Source organism: Ictidomys tridecemlineatus, chromosome 3 (assembly GCF_052094955.1).
Source record: "Ictidomys tridecemlineatus isolate mIctTri1 chromosome 3, mIctTri1.hap1, whole genome shotgun sequence".
NCBI classification, from domain to species: Eukaryota; Metazoa; Chordata; class Mammalia; order Rodentia; family Sciuridae; genus Ictidomys; species Ictidomys tridecemlineatus.
Window position 1 is genome coordinate 159,425,437 of NC_135479.1, and position 22,861 is coordinate 159,448,297.

The 22,861-nt window shown below is 37.3% G+C and overlaps 1 protein-coding gene across 2 annotated transcripts in view; it reads left to right on the top strand.

Annotated features, from left to right (window-relative positions):
* Positions 1 to 22,861, top strand: part of LOC144376422 (uncharacterized) — a 151,609-nt gene that overhangs the window by 24,996 nt on the left and 103,752 nt on the right. For both annotated transcript variants that reach the window (XR_013436904.1, XM_078044300.1), the window contains exons 3-4: positions 15,315 to 15,561; positions 18,676 to 18,742. The gene's annotated coding sequence lies outside the window, so the exon portion shown is untranslated. The remainder of the gene's footprint in view (positions 1 to 15,314; positions 15,562 to 18,675; positions 18,743 to 22,861) is intronic.

Consider the following 22,861-nt stretch of genomic DNA (forward strand, 5'->3'; position numbering starts at 1 on the left):
GATTTTTCTCCCTGATGTGTAAATCTTAATGAGTAGCTGAAAAAAATGAATGATTAAACTAGTGATTAAATTTGAGAAATCACAATATATTCTGATGCTGAGTGAATCTGTATAAAGGCTCAAACAGAAAAAGTGTAGAAGTGGCACAAGTCAATATTGCATGACCTTTGTGTGTCTTTTATGCGCCTTGGCTCCCTTACCTGTGAAATGAAGGGTTAGTTAGAGTATATGACATATAGAACGACTTGACCCAGTTTGTCTGGTGTTATCCCAGTTTTAGCACCAAAAGTCCCAAGTTCCAGGAAACACTAGTTAAAAACTTTTAGTTCAGGGACTTCTCCTGAGAGTCCCCAAAGTCCCTGGAAAACTGGGAGGGTTGGTTATCCTACTTATATAGTTCCTTCTGAGACTAATATTCTATGGTTATGTTTTGAGAAAGAATATTTGGCAGTGTTTATGAGACAGGACCACATAAGACACTTAGACTGAAACACTGAATGTATATTAACAATGCTATTGTTTTCCTCTTTATAAACAAACAAATCCTAAAGGTGAATTATTTAAGTACATTTTGGGTGAAAACAGGCTTTGTGTACTAGCTTGTGGAAAGTATGCTAATATTTCATTTGTGGGAAAATGGGTTTTGTTCTTCCAAGAAAATATCTCACAAATAATTACTTGCCAATGCTCTGTAGAGTCAGAGTTTTATGCAAGCAGTCCTTGATTGTGAGCCTCACTTGTCTCCTCAAATTAAGTCCAGTGTTGTGGAGAGCACTGGCTTTGCAGTCAGGCAGATATTGCTCTTTGAAATACTAGCCATGAGAACTGGAGAAATAACTTCTCTGTAATCCATTTTCTTTGTTTATAAAATATGAGTAATAATAGGCCCCTGGTGGGGTTGTTGAGGGACCAGAACACCCTGGCATTTAGTAAGAGCCCAACAGGTATTTGTCTTTTTCTCTAAAAAAGGTGCTTTCTGTTCTTAAATCCAGGGGATTTGGATCAGATTGGGATACAGATGAGAAAGACACTTTTTACAGGAATGTATCAATGAAATCTTTAACACAGACACAGACACACACACACACACACACACATATATATATATGCATACTACAAATATGTGCATGTTTATATACAATTATATATTCCCCATTAATAATCTCAAGAGAGCCAAGGTATCTTTTAAGTGCTAAGGATCCTCCCTAGGTCTTAAAGTTTTGAAGAGGTAAAAACCGACTTAACTTGCCCAATATCCATTAAGTCTAATAATTTATTTGTCTTTTAAATACAAAAGAGAACAAAAAAGCTACAATTTGCAGGTGATACCTTCCTGAGTGCTGATGCATAGGTTACTCTAAGAAGATAATCTTAGATTAAAAAGAAATAGTTTAGGTCAAAATTCTTAAGTGTATATAAAAAACAATGACTAATGAGTGATAACAGTATATATGGCAAGTCAGAGCATCATTATCCTGTGTTCTAGAATAATATAACCCCCCTCACCAGTCCTACATATATACATTTCCTAGCTAGGAGACTCACCTCAGTTTGTATCTCACAAGCCAAGCCATTTTAATATCCTCATTTTTCAATTGTCCATATAGACAAAAACCTTGGCCACCCAAACCACCGTCTTTGAGAGTTGAATTCCCTAGTTCAACTCGTGTTAACCACAATGCTGCTGTGCACCCACTGTGTGCATGGAGCTGTGGGAGGTGTCAAGAGGAATGGTTATCATGATGTTTAGATGAATGAACAGGCAAACACATGGCAGACATATTTCTTGTCCTCTAAGAGTTTATATTTTTACTGAGGAAGTGTGATTTTATGAAATAAAATAAGCAATTTAGCTAAGATTATTTAGACATCAGCCTTTGGAACATTTTCTCCTAGAATCCAAAAAAATAGGATCAGGGCCAAAGCAGCCAGCTCCAAAGTGATGCTCTCAAACTTTTTCCTTGGAGGAGCAAAAACTTCCCAGGAAGTGAAGCAGTTTATAAATAGCTTCAGATCATTGTGTAAATATACTGAGAAACTGGCAGAAAATGAATCAATGGAGCTTTTGACAAGACTCACCTAAACTAAATCTCAGAACAAAATCAAATGGAGCTGTCTGTGGATTTTGTACTATTTACCAGAGACATTCATGCAAAATAATAGGGTTGGTGGTGACAAGATTACACAACAAGAGAGACCCAGAGAAATTCTAAAGGGCTATCTTAGGATGAATTAACTCTAAGAAAGAACACAAACACTCTGTTTTTATAACAGAGGAAGAAAGCCTAGGAAAGAATCATGTACTATGGTAAGACTGCAAATCTCCCTCACAAACAGTAAAGGCTCTGATTTATGGGCCAGGGCTTCCATATGGATAATGGGTGTAACAAGCAGTATTAGAACTGTTTTTTTCTAAATACCTTTATTTTACTTATTTATTTGTTTTATATGGTGTTGAGGCTTTAACTCAGTGCCTCACATGTGCTGGGCGAGTGCTCTACCCCTGAGCCACAACCCCAGCCCCTAGAACTGTTTTTTGGAGTAAATACACCAGGCATCTGTGGAAAAGATTTCAGTGTTTCAGAAAACTGTACCTCCAATAAGTCTCAATGGTGTGACTTGAGGGCTTTTAGGAAGCCCATTTCCAATTCTCTATGAAACTTTTGAACAGAAAATCCTGTTACTAGGGATTTCTGTGTGATGAACATCATTTCCCTTTATCTCTTTCTGATTTTGCCTGGAGAATACTGTAATGTTGTTACGATAAAAAGAATAATGAAATAACACTAATAACACAACAACAACCAACTTTTAAAGTTCTTTGAGCACTGATGAAAATATGATTAGAATAATGTAGTAGTTGACAAATTATCAATACTAACTTCCATGAAAGTTGAGGTCAAAGAAAGTCCACCCACAGGGTTTGGCAGGGGTGGGGACTAAATTCATGAGATTTCCTTTAGCAAGGTCATGGAGCAAAATAGTTTCCAGCCCTGAGAAGCTGTGATATCCTTCCTGTTTCTTTCCATCTGTGTCCATTCTGTATTGTGCTACTTTGTTTCTAATGTTCCCCTCCTCACGATATACCTTCTGCATTAAGGCTGTTTTTATTCAAGACCTGAGGATATTGTCACCAGTTTGGTTATTGCTTTTGCATTTATGTAGCTGCTTTTAAATTCTCATCTTTTTAGCAGCTGCAGCCAGACAAACATGAGTCAGTGGGAGGGGCTTAGAGGAACTGGCTCAGTTCTCCAGGGAGCAGTAACCTTTTGGCAGCCTAACAAACAGAACATTTAAAGTCCAGTGACTCCAAAAGCTCACTCAGTCTGTGTGATAGCAACTGCAGTTTTCCCAAGATCTGCTTTTTTTCAGAGGGAATCAGGTTTCTGCCTATAGAGAGAGACACATTCCTGTAGGCTTAACTCTGACCTCATAGCTAAAGTGGATACAAAATAAAATCTGGAGACAGCTGGGAAATGATAAAGTTGGGAGGGGTAGGAGGAGGAAGTTTGCAGATATGAAAGTGAAAAGGTTTTATTAAATGTTAATAGCTTTTGTTTCCTGTATAATGTACAGCCCAAATAGTGAAACCAACTTAATCATTTCCCTCCCCACACAGTAAGTAGTTCAGGGTACCATATCTTTCTTTTTACTGATTCTCATAAATTATTTTCAAAGTGTGGTTTCCCTCCCTATTGGTTCTAGGGATACTCCTGAAGGATGGGTATTGTCAATTCAGTTTTTTTCACCTGTCCATCCTCTAGCAATGACAGTAATCCATAGGCTCTCATGTGTCTGTATTCCTAGCACCTGATTGTTGATATTTGACAAAGATGTCAATTTGATCAATCTAATATTAAGAAGAAAACAAAGATAGGCATGGGTTATTGACTTGTACAAAACAAAACAACAAAAAACAAACAAAACCCTCCAAAACAATAAATGATTCTTATTTCTCCATTTCCTTGCATGTTCTTCCCAGTACATGTGTTTCTTTCTTCTTCATTGCTTGTCATAAAATCAAGAGTGAAGGGTAAGAGAGTATTGTTTGGAAGGAATGAGTCATGAAGGGTTTGCATATGTGTGTGTGGCAAGTAGGAACAATTTATTCTTTTGCTAAATGAAAATTAAACAATATGTTCCTTGATAGAAATTTTGCAAAGATCAAGCGTCACAATCAAGAAATCTGTTTATACTGAAAAAGGCAACAAAAACGTTAGTATCTTACTTTACATGAAAGAAAGTGGCAATTAGAGGTCAGTTGATACCCACAGACATAGTCCCTATGAGACGGGAAAGATTTACTTGATGAACCAGGTACCAGTTGAAATTCTGAGTTGCGAAGAACAGATATGAAGAAAAATAATTTGTTGGAAGGATATTGGGTTTCTTAGAAATTGAAGAGAGGGTTAGAGATCAGATTCAGAAGGAGACTGGGAAACAAGGGAGGGGAAACAGCTGCAAACACAGCTGAGACTGCCTACTGCAGTACCCTGCTTGAGTCAGTCACCGCTGGCCTTGTCACTGCTGCTCCCCGCCACTCACCAGCTCACCACTAGCCCTGGCCTCATGTATGGGGGCCAAGAATATTCTCTGATTCTTCCAGCAACTTGATCTCTGAAGAATCAAAGGCTTACAGAAGAGCATCTAATTGAATGAACCCAGGCCAAGTGCCTTTGTCTGAACAGCTAAGAGTCATCAAGGTGTGTGTATGTGTGTGTGTGTGTGTGTGTGTGTGTGTGAGTGTGTGTGTGAGAGAGAGAGAGAGAGACAGAGAGAGAGAGAATATTAGGAAGTGGACATTTTCATTTCCAACTCAATTGTTTTCCATTTACTTGACAAGATGACTCCTCTCCTTTTCTTTAATCCTATTGGAGGCAATAACATCCCCCTTCTTTGTACTTTGCAGTACTTTGTACTTTGGTTTTATTGTGTTGTTCTATTCATAATTTACATGTCTGCTTTTCCCCTGCTGACTGTGAATTTATGGAGAAGAGGGATTATGTTGAGTTTTTAGCATTATCACCTACAGTGCCTAACAGAAATCAGATGCTTAAAATATATAAGTTCAATAAATTATATTTAATGAGATATCACAGGACAAGCTAGCATAATGCTTATAAATAAAATAATAATAGCAATAAGTGTGGATGGACACATGCTGTAACTGTCCATTCTATCATCTCATCCTTATAACAATCTTGCAAAATCAGTTCTATTCTTTTCTTCATTTTATGTATGAGGAACTAAGGCTCAGGTTAAATAAATTGTCCTAGTTTATACAAGGGAAACTGGAAGGGCAGGGACTCCAGCCAGGGCAATCAGAGGCCACAGCCCATCATCAGAACTATACTGCCACCTGGAGGAGAATCAGTGAGAGGAGGAAAATGGAACCAATCTCAGAAAATAGACCAGACCCCTAGCTGGCTATTCTGTTTTTTAGATGTTCACCAAAAGGGGATGGTATTTATTTGATGGTCAATGAACAAAGGAAGAGTTTTTATTGATAAAAATTAAATATTCTTTTGGATTTAAAATTTTCCTGATAGAGCTGGCATATCAAAGCATTCCTTATTCATAGCATTCTTGGCTAGGTGTTTGCCTGTAATACAAATAAAATATAAATAAATGCAAGAAAAATATGAAAATAGCGTCTTTGAATTTTGTATCTCATATAGAAATCTTTTTATTATTTAATTAATTGAAGTCATAAATGGAACTTCATATTTTACCTTAAAACTTAAGAATTTTAAATATATTTTCTTTCTCATCAAAGATGAACTAAAATCATAATTAAGTTTTATGCTTTTGAGAAGAATTCTTGGTCAAATATGAATAAGCTTATTATATAAAATAGTAGTCATCCACATGTTTATATATTTATTTTTAAGGTGTTTTATAACTGAGAGGGAGCACATACATGCTTTTATTACAAATGATAAAGACATGGTTTGGAGAAATGTTATCACAAAATGGCAGAAGGCCTGGCTTTCACATATCCTAAACTTCAAGATATTGCCTCATATGGAGTGAGCATAGATTAAGGGTTGGTCTTCAGGAATGCTGAAGGCAGCTTCTTCATAATACTTGGGGAGACAAAAACCAGTGAATTTATAGAGTTACCAGCCAAACTTAAAAACATTTACAGGCAACTATTTTGTATTTGGATAATGCATTGCTGGAGTAAAGATGTATTCATATCATCATTTTATTCCTGTATAAGTTTCAAGTACATGAGCTAGTAGTCAATTGGGACATAAAGGAATAGTTTGAATTGAAGTAGGCTTGTGGTAAAGACTTTGTAGGTCATGGAACATCGAGCATGTTTGTAGTGGAGGGAAAAGAGATGAGGAGAAAGAAAGAGCAAAGATATGAGAGAGGCAGGTGATTGTGTATAGGCCTATAGATTGTTGAAGAAACAGTGGACTAAAAATGATTAGGTTCACTAACAGAGAGATTGGGAGTAGAAGTAGAATAAGGTAGCAGAGAAGGGACATACAAAGATCAAGGCCTTTAGGGTGGGAGAGTTCTCAGAGATGATAGGCTTCCAGGTGACTGGAGTGGATCACAGTTTGCACTTGTTTCCTACTGAGAAGTTCAAAGACAGAGGGATTGCAGATGGAGGGCTATAGGTTTTATCTTGGTTACTAAGGGTCTTTCATTGAACCTGGAAATATGTCTTGGAGGTCATCAGATGGTGGTGATCAAGATGTAGGAAAGTGTATAAATGAGTATGCCACAAAAGAGGATGCTGAGACTGGAGGGCACTTGTTTGGAAGCAGCAGTGAGGGTATATAAGGCTACTCCTCCAGCAAACTGAATTAAGAGAAGTGGGAGTGAGTGGCTTCTACTTGAGAGAAGACTGGGAGTGACTATCAAAAGGAAAGCTGGGATGTCCAATGTGGGCAGGAGAAAGCAATTAAAATTCTCAGGATAATTTTAATTTTAATTTCCTTTTGGTTCTTTAAAAATTATTAACACACTCTGAATGTGTAACAACCATGTGGTAAGTATCACATTGGACATTGGGAATTTAGAGATTTAAAATAACAAACTATCATGAAAAATGGTGGACTTTGAATACAATTGGAGTTAACTTTCTAATCTGCTATTATCTACTGCCCTGTGGCTCTGTGAAAGTTCTTAGCTTCCCTGAGTCTGTTTCCTCATGTATAAAATAAGAATACCAGTAACTTGTAGAGTTATTGTAAGGATAAAAATATTGTATAATTATATAGCCTATCAAAATGCTACCTCATAGTTTCTATTACAGTAGTCCCTCCTTATCTTGGTTTAACTTTCTGTAGTTTTGTTTACCTATGGTTGGTTGCAGTTTGCAAATATTAAATAAAAATTGTAGAAATACACAATGCATAAGTTTTAAATGACACATCATTCTGAGTAGCATAAATGAAACCTTATACCATCTCACTTCCATCTGCTCAAGGTGCAAATCATCCCTTTGTTCAGCCTATCCACTAGTCACCCATCAGTTATCAGATTGACTGTTGTGGTATCTCAGTGATTACATATAGGATTTGGTACTCTCTAAGGTTTCAGGCATCTGTTGGAGTGCTGAACATATCCCCAGTAAACAAGGAGGAACTTCTGTATTATTATTTTGGTTTCTAATGCTATCATATACTAGAGCAGATGAACACACATAACCAACAATGAGTTGGAAGAAAGCCCAAGTTTAAACACTCCTTGATGACCTTATAAGCTTTGGAACTCTGGGTTAAGTTGACTGTGCTACACAGGCCAGTACACAGTAACACACTGCAACCTGGAAGTAAGGCCCAATGTCCATCTTGGGAGCATATTGTGGTAGATGAAGCAATTGAATCATAAATAAGAGAAATCATCTATTTGGGCTTCAGACTGTTTATTTGTTGGGACAATAGACCTCTACCTCCTATTGGGTTGTTGTGAAGATTGCAAGAGATTTTTGAGAGTTCTTTGACAGCTGTGAAGGATGTATCCACAGAGGGTGTTATGTTTATGAACACTGTGGGCAGAATTTCTAGTGATTGCTGTTTCTACTATCCCAATAAGACAGTGTTGCACTATCTCTGCAATAGAGTAATAAACCCAAGAGGAAAAGAAGAAAAAACAAACAAAAAAAAAACAAACAAAAAACCAACAACAAAACAAAAGGAAAAAAAGTATTTCCTATATAATTGAAATATTTATGAGTCATCAGAACGACAAATTTTGTAGATCTGTGGAGAGGGCTTATTTAATAACTTCCAGAGTTATCAGTCATTAGAGAATATTTTTCTTAGCAACCAATACTGTAAAATGGTGAAATATGACATATTTCTCAGACATTCTTGGATTCTTAAAAAGGAAAAAGCAACTTCCATTTTTTATTTGGAAGACTATCAGAAAATGGGGATTTCTTGGCCACTATTATTTCTATGCACTCTATTCATGTTAACCAACCAGCTGTTTCTAGCACATAGCCATCCTGACACCCCACCCTACTCCACACTGCTGTTGTCTGGTTGGAGCAATTTCTTCTGATCCTTGGACTCAGTTTATGGTTTTATTTGGTCTCCAAATGATTGAATTTATCTAAAGTTTTTTTTATATTCAGCCAGTAATAATAGTAAAAGTAATAATGGTAATATTATTATGATAGTAATAATAGGTAAAAGTGAATAAGTGGGAGGGATTAGATTCCCCAGAAAAGAGCACCCATTTGAGATCAGATGAAGAGATTAACAATAATACTGGTTGATGTACAGTGAATGTAACCATGTGCCAGGTGCTGTTCTTGAATATTGACATATTTGAACCCGCTTAGAATCAGTACATTACAATCTTCTTGCTCTTACTGCCTCGTTTTGTGCTGATAACCCAAGTATCTTTACTCTTGGGGGACGTGTATCCTCAAGTTTTTAGGCTTATTTCATGATGAATCATGAAGCTGGTCACCTTTCATTCTTGTGGTCTTGTTGACAGAACCATGGGCTGTAAGAAGCTTAAAAAATGTATAAATTTAAGGTGTACAACAGGATGTTTTGAAATACATATTTATGCTGAAATGATTACTACAGTCAAACAAAATATCATATACATGTATGGAAAACTTTTTATTCCCAGGGTTGTGAAAACTTGTTAACTTCCTCCTGTCAGTTGGACTTTATTCTCATGTCAGTGTCTCCACAGGGAACTTTCTCCTAGTTTTTCAAAATCTCTTGACAAGGTGTTAGAAATAAATTGCTCTCCCTTTGACTTTAGAGACTGATTTTGGGTGACAACTATATAACAATAAAGGGAACAATAACATTGTGGTCATCAAGAGGCAGGAGCTTGGGTTGCTAGTAGTTTGTATAATGACTGTGAATTTACTGTTACTTATAAAGTACTTTTCATCTTGAAACTAGCATGATAGATTTTTAGATTCTTAAATCTGTCTTTGCAGAATTATTCTGTTCTAATTTGTTGAAATGTGACAATGAATCTTTCATTCAGAAATATGGTACTGACATTTGTAGCTCTGAATTTTTATGAGTTCTCCACTTTATTTCAGATTGTTTAAAAGAAATGATTACTTTTTAAAAAGTTTTCTAAAAATTTATTTTCTTTGACCAAATTTATGAATTAAAAAAACCACAAAGATTTTTTTAAAATATTGTATTTCTAGACCCAAAACTGTGATGTATTATTATTTTATCCAATATTTTATCCAAATAAAGAGCCAAATAAGGAATGTGATCTTTCCATTAGCTCATAGAGACAAGTGTAATAAATTGTACACTCTTTTTTTTTTAAAGAGAGGAGAGAGAGAGAGAGAGAGAGAGAGAGAGAGAGAATTTTTTTAATATTTATTTTTTAGTTCTCGGCGGACACAACATCTTTGTTGGCATGTGGTGCTGAGGATCGAACCCGGGCCGCACGCATTCCAGGCAAGCGCTCTACCGCTTGAGCCACATCCCCAGCCCAATTGTACACTCTTAATGCAGCCACTCCTGGGGCATTTCTCAATAATAAGAATTGTTTCTCTGGATCATACAACTTAGAAATACCAAATTACCCTTCCAAATACCCTTTATTGAGATATACTACATGAGACAAATGCTGTGGTGTTTTATTTAGAGACTGGAAAGCTGAGATGCTCCAGTGACAGCTGGGCATTTACTAGGTGACTTGAGGGAAATGGGGTAGTGTAGTTCTTGGCTTCCATGATGATCAGACAAGAGCCCAGCTGCCAGGGGAGTTGGGCAGGAAGCCTGGCCCAGGGGAAGTATCCTGGCCTCTTGAGTGCAGCTCTATCACCCTCTGGGCCTGTCTGTTGTTTTCCCTCAGGCGTGCTTCATGCTAACATGAGAGGAAAATGCCCTTATTGGCACATTAAAGTACCAAGGGCTTTAACAAGTGTCATTTCTGACAGCTTCTGAAGGGGCTTTTCAGCTGTCACCATAACCCCTGCTGGGCTAAACATATGTTTTAAACATGTGGAGGAATGGTCAGGCTTACAGCCTCTGCTTGCTACTCTGTGCTGCTCCTGGCCCGGTTTTCTGCTTGGCTTGCCAGCATTCTAATCCTGTGGGGCTCGCAGCTGCCGCACACTCATACCAGTTTCAATTTGGTGTTTCCAAGCTCTGGAAGATTCCGCCACTTCTACCAGAAGTCCTTCCAGTTGTTACCACCTGGATGGCTTCCAGTTCAGAGACAAAGCTGGGGAGACTGCCCCCCTTCTCTTCATTACATGGTATAAGTTTGTGGAGGACAGCTCTGATAACTGCTTGAGCCATGTCACTGTAGGTCGCTGTGCAGAGGAACACATAGGGTCACTCACCCATGTTTTTCTAGTTCCCTCGGTTGCTTCTTGCTAAAAGGGTATCTGGGTTAACTTCAATTTCCTATTAAGCAGGAGATCTTTCCTTTGTAAGGACCACAGTATAAACTGATGATGGTGAGGAGATCAGTCATTACTTTTAATTCCAGTAGCTTTTCATAAGGGATCTACCATGTATATTTGAGTGAACCCTTCAATTTCTCGCTCTTTCCAGTCTCTTAATTCTGGGGTCCAAATTTGTCAGGGTAAAGTATCTCTCCCAGAAATCATGTTTGGATCTTTCCAAATATTTTATCATTTAATCTTGGCAAAACCATATAATCTAGTTATTTTACTTCTATTTTAAAAATAGACAGCTCAGAGGGCTGAGTATCATATCATGGATACATATTTGGTAAGTGATAGAAATAGTTTCAAAACCAGGTGAGTGTAATTCCAAAGCTAGTGTTCCTTCACTTGAACATAATTCTCCCACCATTAGTTCACACTTTTTAAAAAAATCATTTTAAATATATACATATTTTTAAGTTGTAGTTGGATACAATACCTTTATTTATTTATTTGTTTATTTATATGTGGTGCTGAGGATCGAACCCAGCATCTAGCACTTGCTAGGCAAGTACTCTACCACTAAACCACAACCCCAGCCCTTAGTTCATACTTTTAAAAGCATATAAATGTATAAGTGTTCATGTGTGAAGGGTATTTACCTGTCTTGTTATATTCTGCCAAAACCATTGGCCAAAGTTATTACCTAATTGATGAGATGTAATATAGATTACTGAAGCTCATTTACAATATCTTTTCCTTATTTGTGCCAAATGAGAGCTGTCCCTTAATATCATATGCCTTATGAGGCTATGAAATGATACCAAAACCTGTGCCTGCAAGTGGCATTTTAGGAAGTTCTCCTTGGGTATTGCTTTCAAAGCTGATTTATAATCCATACCTTGCTGAGTGTTTAAGATGAGTCAGAATTTTCTACAAGTAAGAAAGGACATTTTGGTAGAGGCTTGGACATGCATGTTGGGATCTTCTAAAAGACTTGGCATGACTAGAGTGGAGAGTATTAGCAAGTGATGGATCTGAAGTAAAAAAGGAGGTGAGAGAGCAGCATAGATAAGACCATGGGTCTGGGATGCAGTGAACCCCATCTCTGTCACTTAGTTGCTATGTGACTTTAAACAATTAATTTCTTTGATTCTCCATTTCATCATCTTTAAGATGGGTATAACATTTCCACTCCCTTCCCCACAGATTTATTGAAATTAAGCAGTAAGTTGTATTCTTTGTGCAAATAGCTGGTATGCAGTAAGATTTGATGAAGTGTAGTTATTATTTCCTATGAGTAGCAATGAAATGCCTTCTATAACTTGAAGTGTTTAGATATTTTGCTGAGGTCTTCATAAACAATGTAATCAGTAAGCACCACATTAAATTGATGTTTATGACAAATAATACTGAGGTGCATGGATCAGAAGTTTGTGAAAGTAGAGAGAGTAAGTTTCAGGAAAAATATAAGAAATAACAAGGTACTAGAAATGTATAGAATAAATGACAAGTAATCTAAAAGGGACTGAATTGATTTGCACTGAGTAGTTTGCAAAAGAAGGAACTATGATAATTCTGGTGTGGGCCAGATTGAATGGGTGACGTCAATATCCAAGGAAATGAATCTAAGAGTAAGAAGACTTAAGGAAAAATATTATTTTTGAGATATGGGATTTGAGATGCCTTTGAAAACATGTGAGCAGGACCCAGAAGAAAACCAAGTATCTAGAAGTTGCTTGAAAATATTTGGTAAATAAATGAGAGAATAAAGATGGGAGTCAAATATATGGTAAATGAAGGTGTAGAAGTTAACTATGTTCCTCGGAAAGAGAAGAAATCCAGAGACTAGACCTGTTGGGGTCTACTAACATTTAAGCACTCAGAAAAATAAGAGCATCTCAGAGAAGTTGGAGAAGAAATTGTCAAAGAGCAAGAAGGGAGAATAAATTAAGGTAGAGTTTTGCAAGTGCAAGGAAGTGTTCCAATTTCTGTTCCAAGCTGTCTTCTACAATGTTAACATTCACAGGGTGGACAAATAAGATGCCCTATAAAAGGAATCCACATTTAATGATGGGATTAATCATTTTTTCACCCTTGTCAAAGTACCTTCAGTGGCAGTAGGGGCAATCAATGACTTGAAAATAATTGGAGGTTAGGATTTGGGTATAGCAAATGGTGACTGGATGTAACTGGGTTTTCAATGAACATGGTTTGTCAAGAGAGGGGGTGATGAGGTAGTAGGTAGAAGAGGATTAAAATAGGCTGTACTACCCAACTATATGAATGTGGGAGCAAAAGCAAAGAGGGAACCTTCAGAATAGAATATCTTGTTCAGTAGAGATTTGAAGAGATTGGAAGGGGTCATATAAAGAGCACGTGCAGTGGAATTAACCTTGAATAACAGGAAGGCCAGGTTTCTGGCTGTTATTGGTAAAAAAGGGATGAGATGGGTCAGAAAGCTGAGTGATTCCATGTTTACTAGCCTCATTGTCTGAGCATGGGAGATGAAGTTTTCTGATGAGTACAAAATGGTTTATAGCAAGAAGGGGACTTGAAGAGACATTGGAAATAGCTGCTGTGGGAAATTACACCAGAGTTATATAGCAGTGGTTTGGAGATCCACCTGAATTTGGAAACAGATTTATTCTGTCTGATTTATTCTACAAAGGATAAATGGTTGTATTCATAAATATATAGTGTAACTTTGGAAAAGGAATGGTGGTACTGAGGATAATGACAAGAGTTAGGTATGATGAAAGCATCCTGGGTCTGGATTAGGGAAGGAACAAGTCATAGGAGGGGGCTTGCTAAACAAGGAATGGACTAAACATCACAAATGCAGTATGGAATGAATATATAGCTAGGTGCTAGGCAGCAGGCTGCCTGACTCCATCCTTTTCTGCTGCTATGAATATTGTAATGGGAGGATCTCCTGACCAACTTGAAAGACCTCAAAATGTGTTTAATAAAAGGTATAGATATTCTTTGTTTGCAACTCTAGCCCAATGTAGAACACCACTTACTCTGTAATTTTAAACATTCAGTTATTTCTAGTGATAATTTTGGGGTGACAAAAGCAAATAAAATCAACTTTTAGCTAATTATTATATTTATATTCAATTTCAAAAGTAAAATGGTCAGTTGAAGTCAATAAGAAACCTCTGATCTGAGGTCTTTCAGATTTTATTTATTTTTTTATTCCATAGGTACCTGAACCAGGGCTCCCAGGTTTTAAGGACAGAAATTGTTTTTTCCTATGCTATGACAGAATATATAAAGATCTTTAGATCAAGGAAATTTAGCTTATAATATTCCAGTTTATAATGACAATGCACATTCAGTCTCAAAAGGAAAAATGGGCTATATATTTGTCTTTCAAAAAACAATTAACTTCAGGGGCTGGGGTTGTGGCTCAGAGGTAGAGCACTTGCCTAGCATATGTGAGGCACTGGGTTCGATTCTCAGCACCACATAAATAAAATAAAATATTGTGTCCACCTATAAACTAAAAAATAAATACTAAAAACAAAAATAATTAACTTCAGGGCTGGAGTTGTGGCTCAGTGATAGAGCACTCACTTAGCACTTTTGGGGCCTTGGGTTTGATCTTCATCACCACATAAAAATAAATAAAATAAAGGTATTGTGTCCAACTACAACTAAAAGATAAATACTAAAAAAAACAATTAACTTTAGTTACATTAGAGGCAATTTCAAAGCTAAACTAGCATGACATTTCATGAATGTCTATCTTCGTATAAATTGAACCTTACAAACAAAAATGAAGTCTTTTAGAATAAATTTATAACCTATATATACTGATATGTTGGGGAATTTTTAAGTGCCACAAAATTGTCATAAGCAATATCTATTGGAATTGCTTTTCACAAGAGGGTGCTTGCCTTTATTACTTCTGAATAATTATTATATATATTTTGGAAACACTGTGTGTTGATTTGTGTGAAAACTAATAATGCTATTTATTTGAAAGGTCTATTTTTTTGAGAATGAACTGATGCTTCTTAATCTTTTGTCTAATATACAAGTATTGTAGGTATAAATCAAGTTACAAATTAAATTAGACACAGGTTGATTTTGACAATTGTGTCAATAAAATAGCCTGGACCCAGTAAAATTGTATTGATTTTCAGAAATGGCATTTGGGATGGCCTTGTAGTACTAATGTGATGGTCATGGCTGAGTATTTGTACTCAGCTGTGATAGTAGAATTAAACAAAAATTACATAAATAGCATTTTTCAGATGTTCTGGATAATGGCTTATCTAAGTAATTGTATTTGTCTGCTAGTTTCTCTGTGTTGAAGCAAAAAGAATTTTGAACCATATATAATTTTTTTGGTGCCTATTGTTTATTGAACCTCTTTTTTCATTGTTTGATCATGAAAACAAAACTGTGAAAGGTAAGGAAAGTTCTACCATTCTCATTCAATTTTCAGATGAGAACACTATGGGAGAAAGTTGATCCTGGGTGTCATTGATTGAGCTACAAGGAATACCAACACTTCTGGAAAATAAATGCAGTACTTGACTGTATTCAAGAGTGTGGGCACCCTAAAACCACTACAAAGAAGAACAGAACAGGCTGCTTTCATTAATATTTCCTAAGGCAATCCTTTTTGCTGAGCAAGACCTTCCACTGAGAACTCAAGGATTTGGTTTGAGGTTTTCTTTTTGGCTCATCCTGTAAGTCCAACTCATCCAAACATAACCTCTCCCTACCACTGCTCCCCTTTCTTCAGTAAACTATTATGCTCATTATATCTACATTCATGCTATTGAAAACAATTAGTATGTGTACTAGTCTTGAGTGCTTGAATTTTAAAAAGTATTATCAATCTGTTTGTTTACATGGGATTATTGCTGTAGAACTTTGGTGGCTTTTTTTTTTATAGCAGAAATCCCAACTTTATTCTATGGTACTGAATACAGTGCATAGGCATATAACATTGTGACATAACTGACTCAGGAAGTGCAGATGGAGAGATGCAGCAACAGCATTCTCTATGCTACTGAAGTTACCCTGCCATATATTTGCATCAGGGTGGTGTCCCTTTCTCTTGTTAAATGCATTCCCCCATGGGAACTACCAAAAAATACCTATGGGACATAACCAACATAACCAAAATGAGATGTAAGGGAATTAAATGTTTCACTACAAACATCAACTAAATAGAAGTGAAGATAGTCCTATAATGACATAAGTCACACTGAATCACAACATTTTCTGCTCTCCTTTCAAGGATGCAAGCCACACCAAACCAAGAGTCCGCCCCACTCTCCTTATAAGATGGTAAACCAGTCTGAACTGTGAGCTCATTTTATTCCCTCATCACCTGATCTTAGGTCATCATACCATAATAATGTCATTTCTCAAAAACAGACCTTATTCTTAGGTGTGGAGTTTTGATCTTACACCTGTCTTTGGGGTTATAATTTAATCCATAACACTCCCTGGTCCTTCTTACCTGAGAGATTTTATCAATAGGTGTTGAATTTTGTCCTGTAATTATTCTATATCAATCTATACAATCATATGTCTGTCCTATGAGCTTTTCCTTCTTTTTTAACTTTTTTTCTTCTTTTTTTGCCTTTATTACTTCTGAATAATTAATATATTTTAGAAACACAGTATGTTGATTTCTGTGAAAACTAATAATGCTATTTATTTGAAAAGTCCTTTTTTTCTGATAATAAATTGATGCTTCTTAATCTTTTGTCTAATATACAAGCATTGTAGGTATAAATCAAGTTACAAATTAAATTAGATACAAGTTTATTTTGACAATTGTGTTCAATAAAATAGCCTACACCCAGTAAAATTCTATTGATTTTCAGAAATGGCATTTGGGATGACCTTGTGGTACTAATGTGATGGTCATAGCTGACCAAAACTATTAACAAAAAGGTTTACTCTACTTCTTCCAGTTTTAAAATATATCAAACATTTCTAAATATATAAAAGGACCAGATATTCCACATAGGAATGTATCCACTATGCGCACAGCACTGGTAAATAAAATTGCACATGTAGCAGTGGTTATATTCTGAGGTACCTTCTAATATGACCATTTTTGTCCTTGATCCTTTCCCTTCTTCCTTCTACTTGTCTAGTGGACAAGCCCAGGCAAAGCAACACTTAGAAATGGTTTAACCAATTCATATCCAAAAGTCATTTACAGAGGACAAGCTTTCCTATGAATTTCAACACAAAATATACAAAATGTGTTAATTTCACTAACTACTTGGCCATACATTGGCAACCTCTTTAACATCTAGAGACTAGATATTGCATGTTTTGGACTCATTTGTCCATTATATACACTATTTACACAGCAAAACAAAATGCACAAAACATACAGAAAACTGATGTCTGAAAATGTGTAAGTATGAACACACTAACATATTACCTTTTGAAATTGCTTCCCTCATCTCCTCCACATAACTGAACAAGTACAAATAGTACTATACTGCTTGCAGAGGTGGTTTAACAGTTCCATTCCCCAAAGACAATATTTCACATGAATTATAGCAAAAATATATTTACAAAGTTATATTTCACTATCTCTACATTTAACATATATCGGGTACTTCTACTATCTAAACAGATTAGATGTTTCAAGTAAGGACTCAGTTTGTCCACTACATACATGATAGTTTTGAATAAACTGCACACATATAAAAATAATTCTCATTTGAAAATATCTTAAAAATATGAGCATTCTCGCCCTTCACGGACCCAGTGGGCTATGATGATCAAATTTTCAGAAAATAATCCTTCCTAGGAATTTTAATAAAAAACATAGAAAATCTGTTTATTAATTCTACTTTTGTCATACACTGACAACCTCTTTAACGCCTAGAAAGACGAAATATAGATTAAGAGTTGACTGTCCTTTATATTCACTATGTGCACAGCAAAGTAAAACAAAACCCACAGACATAACGAAGGACTCTTGCCTCATCATAAGCACACTTGCATGGTGTTCCCAAGAACCAGCACACAACTGTGTACTACTCAACAGGGGGTTGGCTATTGCCCCCTGCCCTTGGGCAAAAAACAAACAAACAAAACAGAACAAACAAAACAAAACAAAATTTCATAATAATTTTAACAAAAAATTTACAAAATGTGTTGTGTGTTATATTTTACCACTTCTAATTTTAACATATCCCTGGCACTTTGAAACATCTATAAAGTCTAGATAGTTCAAAAAAAGTACTTAGCATTTTCAACTCTATATACAGTAAGGAGGAATAAAATGCACATACAAAATAATGGTTATAATAGGAAAATGTCTTTTACATAAAACCTATCTGGCACAGGACTCCTCCTTCTCATGGTCAAAGTCTTCTCTCTGTCCTCTACGTGGACAAGTGCCGCTCGTAGAGGTGGTCTAACAAATCCATTTCAAAGTAAATTCCAAAAAGACACTTCTGATTTTTTAAAACAAATGGGCATTTACAAGATGCTATTTTCTGACTCTATCAAACATTCGTGACCTCTTTACATTTAGAATGTCTAGATGTAGCAAAAATTTTAAAAGACTGGGGGGGGCAAGTTGAGAGCAGCTTTTTCATATAATATACACAGGGCTTCTACAAATGACCACTAAATCTTCCCAAAGGGCGGTGGGCTTTTCCAAGTGGTCAAATATAGTATGTTACTGTATCTTTTCTGTCTTTGGTAGAAGGACCACCCACTGCCCGAGGGCCGCTAACCTCTCCACTAGTAATCTAGTTTCCACTAAGTCTTTGCTTACCTTCCAGGATGGCAAAGGTCTTTTTTTTGACTTGTAGGACAAGTTGCGGGTCTTCGAGGCTGAGGTGAAGCATCCCAGGTCGAAGTGCCAGTCCGGGGGAAGAGGTGAGGTCTCACGAGCTGGGTTGAAGTGCTGATCTCGTGGGCTGAGTTCGGTCTGTGGGTCCTCACGGGTCCAGGTGTCGTCTCATGGAGCTGGCGTGATGGACCGCTAACCATTAAACCGGTCGTTGTCAGGGCTTTGCTCACCTTCCAGGTCAGTTTACTCCTTTCTTTCTTTTCTTTGCGGGACAAGGAAGGGTACTCCAGGCCGAGGTGCAGCCTCGTGGGACTAGGTGTGGTCAAGGTGAGGTCTCAGGGTCCACGTGCGGGTCTGGAGGAGGGCTGAGGTGTGGTGTCGCTGGTCTAAGTGCCAGTCTCGCGCGCTGATGAACAGTCTCAGGGAGGAAGTGCGGTATGGCAGGACAAGGTGTGTTCTCAAGGTCAAGGTGTGTTCTCAAGGTCAAGGTGTGTTCTCAAGGTCAAGGTGTGGTCTCCCTGGTCTTCGAGGATCAAGGTGCCATCTCACAGGCTTGAGGTGCGGGTCTCCCGTGTATAATTTTGATAGAGGAATTCAATTCATTTACTTCTATAATATGCTACAGATTATAAGTTTTCATTACAGTGATTCAATCACTTGAGAAGATGATGCATTTTAAATCAGGTTCCATGCCAAATACCTCATTTGTGAAGCTATGCTGCTTAAAATTGGACAAACCCATTACCTTACTAAATTTGAAAATATTCATTGAAAGTATTAAAGCCATCTTTATTTATTAGCACTAGGATCTAGTGATACATACACTCGTGTAATAAATATTAAGAGCTATTAATAGAACAGCTTTTAAAGTGGGAGAATTCTCATTTACTGACTTGTGGTGAATTGTTAGGATATGATTTTGAAGGCCTGGGTACTGAAACATGATTAAACATTCAAGAACCCTATCAGCCTCTCTAGGCAGATAATTACTATCTCTTTTAGACAGTCTAATGAGATGTCCTGGGCTCTAAAGCCCAGGCACAATGGTGACTTATGCCTACATTTATTACAAGATTGTGAAAGGCTATGTGGTCACTCACTAATTGATTGCAACAATCACCTTATGAGTTAAATGGCTGGTATTTATTTATTGTTCTTTTTGTATCTGGTCACTGTTCAAGAGGCTAACACTTGAATCAATCTCTTTTGGACCCAGTAACTATATAACTCAAATGTATGATTCTGAGTTGAACTATAATACTTAGAAATTCATTGATATTCTACTTTAAAAGATAACTCATTTTATCAAAAGTTTTATTCCTAATCCTATGCACTCATCTCTTTCTTTTTAATTTTAAGTTTAACTTTGTGGCTTTGCCAGGGTTTCTGATTTCTGTCAGGCAGAATCACAGAATCATAATTATAAGCAACCTTTAAAGTTTTAGGTTCTGTCAGTAAGCATGGCATTTCTGAAAGATGGGCACTGGGCCAGGATCATAAATATGTTCTATTCTCTGCATTTTGTAGCAAGAACACCCTAATAAGTGTGTCTACTTAATGAACCTGGTGGGGGTAATTGCAGTTTTTCAAAATCAACTTTTCAGTTAAGAGGCAGATTTAATGATTATAGCTTTATTTTTATAGTAATGTAAAACTTCTTTTGCAATGGCCCTAGGAATTAATAGAGTATGTAACTTTTATTATTTCATCACTCTTAATAAATGAAATGTACAGCTTTGGAAAATTCTAAGCCTATCCACATTGTAAAGAGTGAGGAAGTGTGTTTGGAAGAAAACACAAAGGGGGATGACCACAGACTTATTTGATAAGATTAGTCATTTGTCTAAACAGAAGCCAGTACCTATTGTCCAAGAAAATAGGAGAATGACCCTGAAGGTAACTTAGAAAGCATCAGAGCTGCCACTCCTACCACACACCCAGAATACAAGGACCAGTGGTACCTGCAGGATCTCAGTGCACCCTGCCTGGTACTGCCTAACATCATAGTCTCTGCTCACAACACTCCAGTTACCACACTCTCTTGCCGCCCTGGTTATGGCTCTGGAGATCCCTGATGTACCCAGCATCAGATGTATACAGATGTATACCTGATGTATACAGCATTCAGGCTGTACCCAGCAGAATCAGTGGGGCATTGCCGCGTCCGGCTAACAGGAACCGAGTCCAGCGAGAGATGACGAGGTTAAAAAATCACAGGACACCAAGGTTCTTCATCCAGGAGGAGGCATGTGTGCACTTTATTGCCAAATTTGTTCTCCTTATATATCTTTTGTAACAGCTGGAGAAATGACTCAAAAGCGAGGAGGGAAGTGTAATAACTGCGTCCTTGGGTTACTGTCATGTCCCCTTTCAGGAGGCTCGAACAGGTCAAGCTGTTCCGAGAGACACATATGCTCGAGGCAGATAAACTGGAAACCGCAAGCCTGTATCACGGCCTTGTGAGCTGGCCACCTGCGTCACGGCCTTGTGAGCTGGCCACATTGACATGCAGAACAAGGAACTGGGGGCTGAGCCCCCGGGGGGCCAGGGAAGGCCTGCTACCAGCAGGGCATGCTTTCGTATCCTAAATTTTACAAGACAGGGCCTCTCTGCAAAGTTATAGGTATGGGGCCCCAGTCCCAGGATCCATGGGGCCCAGACAGAGAGCTGTGAGGGTAGGGCAAAGACACAGAGATACTGGGGGACAGGGTCACTCATTGGGGTTAGTTGCTTGGAGACATGGGAGACCCCTGCCTAAATGGCAAAGCTGTCAAGGAAGGAACACGTCCCCAATGTTTTAGGAGGACAGGACCCTCTCCAGGGCAGCCAGAACATTCATCCAAGGAGGATTATTCTTGAACTTTAAGGTCTAATGGATTTTGTTCCATTTGTTTCAGACTTGAAACCTGTTATGCCTTCCTTCTTGCCTGTTTCTCCTCTTGAAATCTTTTCTAGGTCTGTCCTCTCCCATCATTGTACTTTAAAAGCAGTTAACTTGTTGGTTTAACAAATCACAGTTGGCAAGCAATTTGCCTCAGGATGAAGTGTACCTTGAGTCCTATCCATATCTAATTTAGATGATACTTAGACTTTGAACTTAGATTTTAAGGTTGATGCTGGAACAAGTTAAGATTTTTTTGTGCCATTTGAATGGAATAAATGTATTTTGCAAGTGAGAAGGATGTGAATTTTGGTGAGCTGGGGAGGAATGCTATAGACGTTTGCATCTTCTCCAAATTCATAACTTAGTCTCTAATGTGGATGATATTAGGTAGAGCCTTAGGTAGGCAATTGGGTCATGAAGGTGGGACTTTCCAGAGTGCAATTAATGCCTTTATAATAAAAACCCCAGAGACATCCCTTACCCCTTCTACCATGTGAGAACACAGCAAAAAGTAGGCCTTTTGTGAACTAGAAAGTGGACCCTCATGAACACCAAACTTGCCAGCATGCTGGTTTTGGACTGTAAGAAACAAATTTAACAAACAAATTTAAGTTGTGGATAAGCCATCTAGTATTTTGTCAGAACAACACAAATGGACTAAGACAGATATTGATCGGTTGAGGGATAATGACATCTTTACTATGTGACTAGGAACATAGTATATTTCTTCTATTTAGATTTTCTTGGGTTTCTTTCATCAGCATTTACTTGGAACTTTTTAGTATACAGATCCTGTGCATGTTAGGTAAGATTATACCCAAGTACTTCAGTTTCTTTGGAATGATTGTAAAGGTACTATGTTTCCCCTTGCTTCTTCTCCCCTCCTCTCCTCTCTTCTCCCCTCCCTTCTTGTACCCTCCCTCTCTTGTACCGGGAATTAAACCTGTGTGTTTTTAACCCTGTGGTAAATTTCCAAACCCTTTCTTATTTTGAGACAGGGTCTCACTAAGTTACTTAGGGCCTTGCTAAGTTGCTGAGGCTGGTCTTGAACTTGCATTCCTTCTGCCTCCGACTCCTCAGTTGCTGGGATTACTGGCATTTGCTCTTTTTATCTTCAGTTGTCATATTCACTGTTGTATATAAAATGCTATTGACTTTTATGTGTTGATCTTGTATCTTGCAACCTTACTGAACTTACTTATGGTTCTAGGAGTATTTATATTTGTAGATTTCTTGGGATTTTTCCATGCAAACAATAATGTCATCTGCAGATAGGGAATCTTATTTCTTACATTTCAAGCCATATGACTTTTCTCTCCTT